Genomic DNA, 12,473 nt, shown 5'->3' with positions numbered 1-12,473 from the left:
TTGCATGACACTATCCATCATTACACAGATGTGTAACATAATTCTACGGAATCTACAAATTTCCCCAAATATGATATCTGTGAGCTCTTTCGAAGGCTGTGGCATTTTTTGTGACTTTGTCATTTCTGGGTCTCTCTGACCTCTGACCTTTTACTGCTGCATTCTGAAGGAGGACTTTGGCTGAGCAGAGATGTCCAAGTGCAATTCTTATGTCTCAAGAAGGCTCATGATTCCTCACAGGGACATTTGAGGGACCTTGAAGAATTTATGTTTTATTTTTTTAAAGATTTTTATTTATTTATTTGTCAGAGAGAGAGAGAGAGAGAGCACAAGCAGGGGGAGCAGTAGAGGGAGAGGGAGAAGCAGGCTCCTCACTGAGCAAGGAGCCCGATGTAGGACTCAATCCCAGGACCCCGGGATCATGACCTGAGCCGAAGGCAGATGCTTAACGACTGAGCCACCCAGGCGTCCCAAGAATTTATGTTTCTGTTGATAAATTTCTCCACATGGCCTCCCTGGGAGCAATGAACAAAATGTATATTCAGACAGCTCCAACTTCATAATGCATGGTTGCTCAGGCACAACTCCAGCCATAGGTGTCTGGAGTTCAGAAAGCACAAAGAGCATGGTCATAGCTTCCTATTATTGATCATGCACATGCAATCACTACTCTTCAGAGGGCACTTAGGCAGAGAGAAGTAGGTTCAAATTCTAGCTGCAAAAGCTGACTGTGTAACCCTGAGGAAGCTGACCTCCCTTTGTAAATGGGTATGAGATTATGTTTGTTTGTTTGTTTTTAAGATTTTGTTTATTTACCTGATAGAGACCTAGCACAAGCAGGGAGAGTGGCAGGCAGAGGGAGAGGGAGAAGCAGGCTTCTCACGGAGCGGGGAGCCAGGACCCTGGGATCATGACTTGAGCTGAAGGCAGACACTTAACTGACTGAGCCACTCAGGTGCCCCTATGAGATTATATTCATAAAGCACCTGTTACGGCACTGAGAAATCAAGGAGTATTCTCTTTGTGTCACCCTTCCATGCTGTGTTCACTCTGTTACAAATAAAATTAATTCAACCTGTTAGGCTGTCCGGACCTTCAGAACCGATTGGCCTTCTCTTTTGGCTTGAGGCATGCCATCTGCAGTATTTTGCACCAACTTCAAGAACATAATGTACTTACAAAATTACTTGTCAATGTAGACTACAAATGAATCTTTACATTATTAAAAACAAAAACAAACAAAACGGAGCAAAGATGAGCAAGTCATTTACAACAGAATAAACACAAATGTTCAATGAATATGAAAAAAATGGTCCAACTCATCATCATCAGAAAAATACACAATTACAAAAATAACAGCTTTCTTGGTTTCTTGAGATATAACCCACATACCATACAATTCACCTATTTATATTATATATTTTGATGTTTTTTAGTACATTTAGTACAGAATTGTACAACCATCACCATGATTAGTTTAGAATATTTTCACATACCCACCCCATAAAAACCCCATATCCTGTAGTAGTTACTCTTCTCTTCACCCCTCCTTCCCCACTCCCCCCACCCCCTCCTCTAGCCCTGGGCAACTAGTAATCTACTTCCTGTCTCTATAGATTTGCCAAACAGAAACTAATCATTCTGTAGTAAATCCCCATTCCCTCTCCTGAACCTCTCTAATCTCCTTTCTGTTTCTATGGATTTGCCCATTCTAGATATTTCATATCAGTGGAATCCTCCAAAACTTGCCCTTTTGTGTTTGGCTTGTTTCACTTATCATAATGTTTTCAAGGGTCCTCTGGCTTGTAGCATGTATCAGAATGTTTCCTTTTTTATGATTGAAGAACATTCCTTTGAATGGATCTACCACATTTTGTTTATCCACTCACCTGTTGATGATTACTTGGGTTGTTTCTCCTTTTGGGTTATTGTGAATAATGCTGCAACAAACACTGGCATGCAAGTATTTGTTTTGAGTCCCTGATTTCCATTCTTTTGGGTACATACCTAGGAGTGGAATTTCTGGGTCCTGAGATGACTCTGAGGAACTGCCAGATTGCTTTACAAAGTGGCTGCACAAATTCCCATCCCCACCAGTAATGTATGAGGGGTGCAGCTTCTTCATGGCCTCAGCGGTGCTTGTTATTGTCTGTCGTTTTGATGACAGCCACATAGTGAGCGTGAGGTGATATCTCATTGCGGTTTTGATTTGCATTTCCCTGGTGGCTAATGATGTTGAGTATCTTTTGATATGCTTCTTGATCATTTGTATGTTCTTAGGCTGTTAGTGGAAGTGTAAATTGACTTACCAAAAAAAAAAAAAACCTCTGGAGGACAGTTTGGCAAGTTGTTCTTTTTAAACCAACAAACTCACTTGTAAGAGTTTACCTTAAGGAGATAATTACAGAAGTATGAGACGATATGTGCTCAAGTAATTGCAGCTTTTTTTTTTTTTACAGTAAAGAAAGATTGGAAATACACTCAGCAATCACCCAGGCGTCCCTCAGCAATAAAAGTTTTTAAAATTAATTATTGTAAACATAAGATGGTATGCTATGTAGCTATTAAAAATGATGATATGGAAATAAGTATTTTGACATATAGAATACCCATGATAGGCAGTAGTCCCCCTTTATCCACAGGTACATCCAAGACCCCCAGTGGGTGCCTGAAACCACAGATGGTACTGAACCCTATGTATACTATGTTTTCCCCCATACATACATGCGTATGATAAAAATTTGATTATAAATTAGGCACACAGTAAAAGATTAACAATAACTAATAATAGAACAATTAGACCAATATAATAAAAGTTACGTGAATGTGGTCTCTCAAAATATCTTAATTGTACTGTACCCACCGTTCTGCTTGTGTTGATGTGAAATGATAAAATTGCCTACGAGATGAGATGAAGCAAGGTGAGTGACGTAGGCACTGTGACGTAGTGTTCGTCTACTATCAACCTTCTAACGGTAAGTCAAGAGGATCATCTGCTTCCCTATCTTGGTTGAGCACAGGTCACCGAAACCATGGAAGGCAAAACTGCCCTTAAGGAGGGACTACTGTATCACTGAGTGAACAAAGCAGATCACAGGGTAAATTGCCATTTTACCATGAGTGTGAAAATGTTAACCTTCTTATCTTTGTCTTCATATACATAGGGAGATGTCCAGTAGGATGACTGGTAAAAATGTACAGTGCTTACTTCTAAGTGGTGGGATTTGGGATCACTTTTTTGTTTCTCCCTTAAGATTTTCTTTACTGTTAGAACTTTCAGAAAATCAGCACGTATCATAAGAACAGTGATAAGGCTCATTTCAAAGGAAAACTCATTCTGCTCTGCAACTGTGCCTGACTCTTTCTCTCTTGCCTTGCTATTGGGGAGCATACCTCTTTGACCCTGAATTCCTAACTTTGAGCCCCAGGAGAATCCCAATAAACCAGAGCAACATGGAGCACTGGTGTAAAAGAAATATCTGAGCCTGTTTTAATTGAATTTTCTTGCAATAATTACACAAATTTAATTACAGCAAATAAAGTCGATACACTGGAATCAATATACACAAGACAAAATGTGCTTGTTTTATAGGTCCTAATAGGATCCCAAATAGAAACTGTTTACTGGCATATACTGCTAGTGCATCTGTCTTTGAATGGGAATTTGTGGGGGACAATGAGAGCGAAATCTAGCACATTTCCCCTTTCTGGCACTCTTCATCAGCCAAGAAGGTTCAGTTTGTCCAGGCTTATTCAAAATTGTTTTTGCTCTGTCATGCCTTTGGACTTGTTCCATTTGGGCCAGAGGGTCACTCTCCATCTAGAATTCCTAGAAAAGTCCTACTGTAGTACCAAGACTGACTTCGATTCACGTGTGTGTATCCCAAGACTGTAACTGCTTGGAGGTCAGTTTCTTGTTTATGTGTCTTTATAGTTTCTGGAACACAGTGCTTTGGCCCTTGAAGCAAGTCTGTCATAAAATAGTGACCCTGACCAGTATTCAATTTGTCTGGAAGTACTGTCTACAAGTACTTGCTTTAACTGTCCCCTCCACTAATTCTTTCACATACTGTCCCCCCAAAGTGGAAAGGTCCTCTCTGTCCATTAAAACGCACTGGGTAATCTCTATATTTCATTCTTTTCCTTGAAGATATCCATCTTGGCTCATTCCACTTTCTGGCTCCAGAATGGACTGGTGATTTTCCGGACTTGCACAACTCCTATCCTGGGGTTTCTCTTCACCATCATCCTTGGAATTCTCTCTTCCCTCTGCTGGATTGGATCCAAGGCCGGTTTCCTAAGGTCTGTGTTCTGTGCAATCACACTTAGAAAGGCTCTGCATTTGGTTTAGTGCTCTCCTCCCACCAAAACTTGAAATTCTTCCTAAGTTTTGAACACGGGGACCTGTGTTTTCATTTTGCGCTGGGCCCTGCAAATTATGTTGCTGGTCCAACATGGACCCTGAGGTTTCTGGGTTTTGTGGTCTTGGTAAATTCTCTCATTTGAGGGAGACCCTACTCTGGTAGGTGCGCACCTGCTCTGGCTTCCTGAGTAAAGCTATATTGGAAATAAACGTTCTTTGAAATTTTGCATGTCTGGAAAAATCTTCATTTTACTTTCATATTCTAATAAGAGTGTAGCTTAATATAGAGTTCCCAGTTGGAAGTCGTTTTCTCCCAGGGTTTTGGAGGCATTACTTTATTGTCTTCTGGTGTCCAGTGCTTCTGTTAGGAAGGCATATGTCCTTCAGATTCCTGACCTGCGGTTATCAAGCTATTTCTCTCTCAGTTACAGCTTTGCCGTCTACTTTTTGGCATCTGAACTCGATGACTGTTGCCTTTCCTCCTCTTATTTTTGCAGGTGAATTTTTTTTTAAGTCATCATTGTAGCAGTATTTTGAGAGAGAACAGAAGATGTAAACACATGTTTTCAATCTGAGCCACTTTTAAAGGACCGTGTCCCTTTTCAAGTCTGCCCTTCCTCTTTGGATGCAGGATTAGGTGGTAGTGGTGAAGGATAATTTGCATAAGAAAAACCTCAATGCCTTCTGAAAGAGACGCTAATCTTTCTTTTCCAAAATTCAATGTTAGGAAACCTTTGCTATCATCAAGGGCTGCAGATGAGAAAGAACACCAAGAACTCCAGAAAGACGTTCACCTTGAGGAGAGAGTAGACTGTACCAGTGACCCAGCGATGTATCTGTGCTGCTGGAATCAGGGTTGGCTGCATGAAGCTGAGCAAAAGAACTGTCCCCTTGGTGCCTAAGGAGATGTACTGAACCAGTTCTCTGTTGTTGTATTGTTGAATATCACTGCATGTGGTTTTTAGCCATTATGAGTAAATTCATCAATATTCTTGTACATACACTGTTGCCCGCATTACTCATTTTTTTTCCATGCCCATTTCCCATGTCTCATTGTGTCAGAGTAACTTCAGAAAAATTACTGCCTCCTTGGAGTTAGTGTGATTTTATTTGAAGAAAAGGATTTGCTTATAAAGACCTAATACATTTTTCTGATCCCATAAATGGAAGAAGTATTAAGGTCATTATGGGAGCCTCTCTTTTTACTGGAGTATGAATGTTTGTTAAGGTTTAGTTTCTATCTTTGAGAGAATTAGAATGCATTTACAGTACGGTTATAGTATCTGATTATTAATATTGAAGAAAGCATAATGTATTTTTTATGACCTCTGGGATTTCACCTTTGCCCGGGTCTATACTCATTTATAGGTATATGTTTTACAGACATTTTCCTAGGAAATTCGACCATGTGGAAGTAATCTGATGATAAAATTAAAGAAGCCTCTGTTTTCACTTTGTGCTTTTCGGAAATTAATGGAAATATGAAGTGTGAGTGGACAGCTGCTGGTTTGCACCCTTGGGAGTTTCCCATGTGAAATTGAAACTGGCCTCCCTAGACAGAGGGTAAGGAAAAACAAAAGAAAGAGGCAGGCCACTCCGGGTTGGTGGGTGGCAGGTTACTAAGCCTCAACTTACCGATGAGGCTTGTTCTGGGCATCTGCAAGATGAGTAGATCTCTGCACCTGCCTGCCAAAGTCTTAAAAAGTTATTATATGGAGGCCTTAACGAGGTTCAATCACCTATACCATCGAGATGGTCTCAATAACACATTACTCTCTCAAGGCTGTGTCCTTGAAATGGCTCTCACTGTGGGAACAATGGGCAGAATGAACTTTCCAAGGACAGGGAAGGGGGTGAGGAGCCTCTGATTGCCTGGGTCCAGCTCGTGGGTCAACCAGGGATCACGTCCCCTCAATGACCTTCCCCAGCAGTAGCAGAGTCCTAGAAAGAAAGTAACAATAACAGGAGTTTTTTCCCCCCAGTTTTATTGAGACATAATTGACATATAACATCATATAAGATTAAGGTGTACAACATAAGGATTTGGTATATGTATACATTGTGAAGTGATCACCACAGTAACTTGTTAATGTCCACTACCATACATAATTATATATTTTTTTCCTTGTGATGAGAACTTTTAGGATCTACTACTTAGTAACTTTTAAATATAGGATATGGTATTGTTCATTATCGTCATCATGTTGGTCCCCAGACCTTATTTATAACTAGAAGTTTGTACCTCTTGACCCCCTTCACTCAAGACCCATCTCCCTGCCTGTAAATTGAATCTCTGTTTCTATGACTTTGTTTTTTTTTAATTAAAAAAATATTTATTTGAGAGAGAGAGAGAGAGAGAGAGCACGAGTCGGGGGAGGGTTAAAGGGAGAGGGAGAAGACTCCCAGCTGAGCAGGGAGCCTGAAGTGGGGTTCCATCCCAGGACGCCGGGATCATGACCTGAGCCAAAGGCAGATGCTTCACCAACTGAGCCAACCAGGCACCTCAGTGAGTTTGTTTTTTAGATTCCAAATATGAGACCATATGATATTTGTTTTTCTGTCTGACTTAACTTCGCTGAGGTGTAATAACACCAGGTTTATCATCATTCAGATGGTATGCTTTTGTCCACATTCCAATATATTTAGACTGAGAGATAATTTCAGTATCCAGACTGTCAAAAGGTATTGACTTCAGTGTACATAAAAAGATTGGGCTCCAGAGGCATGTGATCTTCTGTGCTCTACTCCATGGCTTGGCATAGCTGCACGTCCTCACAGAGAGGCTGGGGGGTTGCAGCGCATGTGCATTAGTGGGACGCTGCACCCAAGATGTGTGTGCTCAGCTTGCAGTGTGCTGGGCAAGCCCTCTTGAAGGTGACTGTTGATTTCATGTCAAACGCAAGGGCTAGACACTTACTAAGCCACAGCAGTTTTGCAAATTATCTTTAATTAAAAATGTATCACAGGGCGCCTGGGTGGCTCATTTGGTTAAGCGTCATGATCTTGGGTCACAGGATCAAAACCCACGTCTGGCTCCACCATGGAGCTTAAGATTCTCCCTCTCCCCCCTCCCCACCACTCACGCGTGCTCTCCCTCACTCACTCTCTCTCTAAACACCACATAGTCTTAAAGAATTTTTTAAGGAATGTGTATTTTTCTAAAAGTCTGAAAGTTATCTTCACCTTGAATCATCCCTCACTTTCCTCACTGTCCAGTTAGTCGCCTGGCCTAGCAATTCAGCCTCCAGAATTATCTTGTAAGTCAGTTATCTTCTCTCTACCCTGAGCTACCGTTGTCTTCATGCATGTTCGAGCATGAATTCACAATCCAAGCAGCTTTCTAATTAGGACTCCTGCTTCTAGGGTCTTCCTTAGTAACTCCCCGCTCTAAACTCACGTGGTCGCTTCCTTAGTAACTCCCCGCTCTAAACTCACGTGGTCGCTTCCTTAGTAACTCCCCGCTCTAAACTCACGTGGGCACTCTCCTGCTGAAAAGACTTAATGGAGAAATTATTTACAAAGGGTTAAGATAATACAGAGAAGGTGAAGCTCTCTGGGGCTAGAATGGCAGCCTACTATCTCCTGAGGAAGCAAGTAAGGGAACAGTGACCCAGAATGACTTGCGACTTTAGGATAGGACTGCTGGCCTTTGATAGAAGAATATAGTTGTTGCCAAACTGTAACTGGGTAGGGAAGGAGATGGCAGGCGCATCTTGAGTATCTTCAGTGGAGACAGTGGCTAAAACGAAATCTCACTCTCCCTGCTGCATTCCATGGGTGGTATCTTTTGACAACTTCAAGTCAGCTCGAGTCAAGGGTTGAAGGAACACAGAAGGCAGAGATGGGCTTGCTTAATTAGAGAAGATCATGAACGTAAAGACATTCTGTCAGATATGATGCTATTCAACTATTACAAGCATCATTTTCATTATTGTGGAGTACAAATAAGGAGGAATAAAGAGAACCAACAGACGGCAGTCAATAGGGAAATGACTAAGTCTCTCCTCACATGAGAAGGTTAAAACAGACAAAGGTGCTTAATCAGCCAGGACTGTTGACCAGATCAGTGTCATGGAGAACAAGTTTCTGTTCCAATTTTGACTCATTTTGTAATATTTGGTAAATCACTTAGCTTTTCTGCAGTACAGGTTTTCCAATCCATTATGTGACTATTACAGTACCTTCTGCCTGTTGATGTGCAAGAATATTTGGGTGATTCATTTAATAATTGGCTATGAAGAGCTTTGAGCTCCATAGAGGAAACCAGGAACAAAGATTTAAGTGCTATTATTAGTTAGAAAGTCTTATTGCATTGCTCGAGTCTCTGATTCCCCATATTTTTTTTTTTTAGTTCAACTGCTTTTCTGTGGCTTTCTCAAATTCTACCCTAGTTCTCTTTACACAATTGCAGGGTGCAATGATATCATGTATCCCAAATGACAGTGCTATAATCACATTAGCACCTTGGTTGAATGTAAAAAAATAGGAAAGTTAGGGGATTTTGAGCCTGTCTTAAGGCAAATAAAGAAAACACTTAACATGGCTTGAGTAGAGAAAGATAATTAGTGAGTGACCAAAATCAGTCAGGAACATACCAAAATGTTATGTCCAGTGGCACTTGGCATATGACCTATAACACACAACGTTCTTGGCCTGCTAAGGGAAAAGGACAGCTGGTTCCAGGAGGAAAGAAACTTCTTAGTTCATATTGTTTGATACAAAAAATTTTGGGTCTGTTTTGATGTCAATGGTCCACTTTTATAGAATTTACCACCAAATGATACAAACTTTATGGAGATTGTCAGCACCTCTTCATGGAGTAACTAAGGGACTGAAATAGGGCCTCTCCATAGGACTTTGGGGGCAATGAGAAAATGTGTGATTCATTGGAATTCTAAGTCTTGTTTTATTCTTTCAGGTTGAGAAATAATGTAGGATATTTGCTCCCTTTTGGCTCTTCAGGTTTTTTTTTTAATCCAGAACATTTAAATATTTATGTCATGGCTTAAGCTTTCATGACTCTAAAGAGAAGTTTAAGATTGGATTGTACCTCTAGCCCTGCTCTCTCTCCCCCGAGAGCTGGCCTTATACCTTAGAGTGGTAGGTTTGCATATTGAAATGCCAGCTTAACCTAGCTGCCTGAAAGTCTTGAATGTCAAGCCCACAACAGAATTAATTAATTTCTCTTACAAGTTGGTAATTTCCTGTTATGCTCCTAAGTAATGCTAATTTCAGGTACACCCTTGCCACGAGATGATTTTAGGTCCTCTGTATTTTAGCATATCCTGGCATATATATTGTGATCATCATATAATGGTGTCATACACTGTCATTGTTGTCCCATTCCCAGAACTCACAGAAATGGTGGCCACCTGAAGGAGGCAGGGGTCATACCAACTCAGTTCATGGTTACTGAAGCAACTATTGAGTCAACAGAGAAATTGCAGATACTTAATATAAACCTTTACTTTCAATCACATATGATGGTACATTTTCCTCCAGACACTGGAGAGTAAATTAAAATGAGGGCAAAGGACGGGGCATGACAGCAATACAGGACTACTGTTTCCCTATTTGCGGTATGTGCCTTATCTGTTTCCTGTCTTATTTTTTTTTTATTATGTTATGTTCATCACCATACATTACATCATTAGTTTTGATGTAGTGATCCATGATTCATTGTTTGAGTATAACACTCAGTGCTCCATGCAGAACATGCCCTCTTTAATACCCATCACCAGGCTAACCCATCCCCCCACCCCTCTCCCCTTTAGAACCCTCAGTTTGTTTCTCAGAGTCCATAGTCTTTCATGGTTAGTCTCCCCCTCCGATTTCCCTCCCTTCATTTTTCCCTTCCTACTATCTTCTTTTTTTTTTTTTTTAACATATAATGTATTATTTGTTTCAGAGGTACAGGTCTGTGATTCAACAGTCTTACACAATTCACAGCGCTCACCATAGCACATACCCTCCCCAATGTCTATCACCCAGCCACCCCGTCCCTCCCACCCCCCACCACTCCAGCAACCCCCAGTTTGTTTCCTGAGATTAAGAATTCCTCCTATCAGGGAGGTCATATGATACATGTCTTTCCCTGGTTGACTTATTTTGCTCAGCATAGATTTTAATTTCAGTTATACACAGTGATTAAAACCTAGGCAAAAAAAGAAAAGTTCCCTGATAGAGGCCCTGGCAAACCATCTATAATGGATAGATAAAAATTAACACCAAGGCATTAGAGGTGTTAGGTTATTGCTCTTGCATTGACTTTTTTTTTGGTCAATCTATTATTTTGCAAAGCACAACGAAAAGAGATTGGCTTTCTCCTTTCACTTTCTCCCCCATTCCATAAAATGTGACGCACATCTGGCCGTCTCTGTCCATGGTCTTTACTGTGCAGTTTGCTCAGAAATGTGCACACGTCATCACGGTCCAGTACCTGGAAGCCCCAAGGGGCTCTGGGCAGGACCCTGCGGTGAGTGAGGGATCCAAGAAATGCTATCAGAGAAAAACATGGTCTTACATTCTTCTATTATATATACGTGCAAATCTATTTTACGTACAATAATTGGTTGTATCAAATAATCATACCAAGTCCTTCTACTGGTAATCTTCCCCAAGATAGATTCAAGTGAAATTAGGTATTTGCGCACTTCGCGGACTACCACACTTGAGACTTCGTGACTGATTTCAGTTTTGAGGCCGTGCACACAATTCAAAATATACACAAACCGGGTTAAGGCGATAAAAATGGGCTGAAAGAAAGCACAGGACTTGGAACGAGTAACCTGTGCATTTTGCTTGCATGGGAGCCACCACGTGACCAGCAAATACTGTGCGAGACTCGGAGCTCTTCTGCTGTATGTAGCGTGGGGGCTTCTGAACATCTACAGTGATTGCGCGGCGGGTGGACAGACAGCAAGTGTGACCAGATGGACGCTTCGAGGAGGGCTCATTCCTTCTCCGCCTCCCCTTTCTTGGGTTCTTGTTTCAGTTCGTAATCCGCTAGGGCAGCCTTGATTGTATCTTCGGCCAGCATGGAGCAGTGCAATTTCACGGTGGGCAGAGCTCCTTGGCAATGTCCATGTTCTCGATGGTCAAGGCGTTCCTCTGCCGTCTTCAATTGTACCCGTTCAGTGGCTAACGACCTGGAGGCAATAGCAGACGCCCAGCCCAATGTTTTAAACCTGGCGTCCACAATCTTCCCCTTTTCATCCACTCGAATCTGCAATTTCATTACATCACCGCGTGCCGAAGCCGCCACCCATCCAGTTCCAACATTTTTGGCTGTCTTGTCAAGGGAGCCCTTGTTTCTAGGATTTTCGTAATGATCAACAACCTTCTTGTGGTAGAGCCTGGTTGGAGCTGACAGTTCCCCGGGCGGGCAGGCAGGCGGGGGCTCCGCAGCAGCCCGGCGAATGCCGCCCGCCTCCGGCCGCTGCCATCTTCCGGGCTTTTGCACTGACTTTTAAAAAATGGGTTTTAAATAAATTAAAGAGGGTACATGTGCTTGTTATAAAATAATTCAAACAGGAAAATTTTAAAGTTAATGTCTTTCAACGTCATACATGTTCTCCCCCTAGCCAGATGGTGTCCTTGTCTGTGAGGCTCCAGCCCCCTTTCCCTAGGCTAAGTCTATAAGAGGCCCTTCAGAAACCTTGCTTACACACACACGCACACACACACGTGTGCGCACGTGCATACCTTGCTTACACACACGTGCGCATACACTGTGCATACATATCCATCATATCTTTCTATATTTCATATTATTCATACCATTTGTCATATCTTATATATATCGTTTTAATTTTGACAAAAAATGGATCACGCGCCATGTACTATTTTGCAGTTTATCTTTTGCATTACACTGTGGGCATCTTTCCGTTTCAGTATGATGAATCTACCACATTCATCGTAATGGCTGCAAAATATTCCCTTGAGATGTAGCCTAATTTATTTCAGCAATTCTCAAGTGACTGATATTTGTTTCTGATTTTCAGCTATTAGCAATATACTACAATAGGCATCTTTCTTTGTACATATAATCTGTGTGCATTTTGAGGAGAGCATATATGTAGGATAAATACCTAGAAATGGAATTCCTGGA

The 12,473-nt window shown here is 41.5% G+C and overlaps 1 long non-coding RNA gene and 1 pseudogene across 1 annotated transcript in view; one reads left to right on the top strand and one right to left on the bottom strand.

The window, feature by feature from the left end:
- LOC141372589 (uncharacterized) overlaps positions 1-5,815 on the top strand; it is a 47,718-nt gene extending 41,903 nt beyond the window's left edge. Inside the window, exons 2-3 of the long non-coding RNA XR_012377881.1 lie at positions 4,151-4,302; positions 5,091-5,815. This is a non-coding gene — a long non-coding RNA (uncharacterized lncRNA). The remainder of the gene's footprint in view (positions 1-4,150; positions 4,303-5,090) is intronic.
- Positions 5,816-11,307: 5,492 nt separating this feature from the next.
- Positions 11,308-12,243, bottom strand: LOC112833903 (iron-sulfur cluster assembly enzyme ISCU pseudogene; annotated as a pseudogene).
- Between the last annotated feature and the right edge of the window lie 230 nt (positions 12,244-12,473).

The sequence above is a fragment of the Callorhinus ursinus genome, unplaced genomic scaffold (assembly GCF_003265705.2).
Source record: "Callorhinus ursinus isolate GAN/ISIS: 27379988/994484 unplaced genomic scaffold, GSC_fseal_2.0 scaffold1, whole genome shotgun sequence".
NCBI lineage: Eukaryota > Metazoa > Chordata > Mammalia > Carnivora > Otariidae > Callorhinus > Callorhinus ursinus.
The sequence above is the reverse complement of the archived record's forward strand: the minus strand, read 5'-3'. Positions and strand labels throughout refer to the sequence as shown.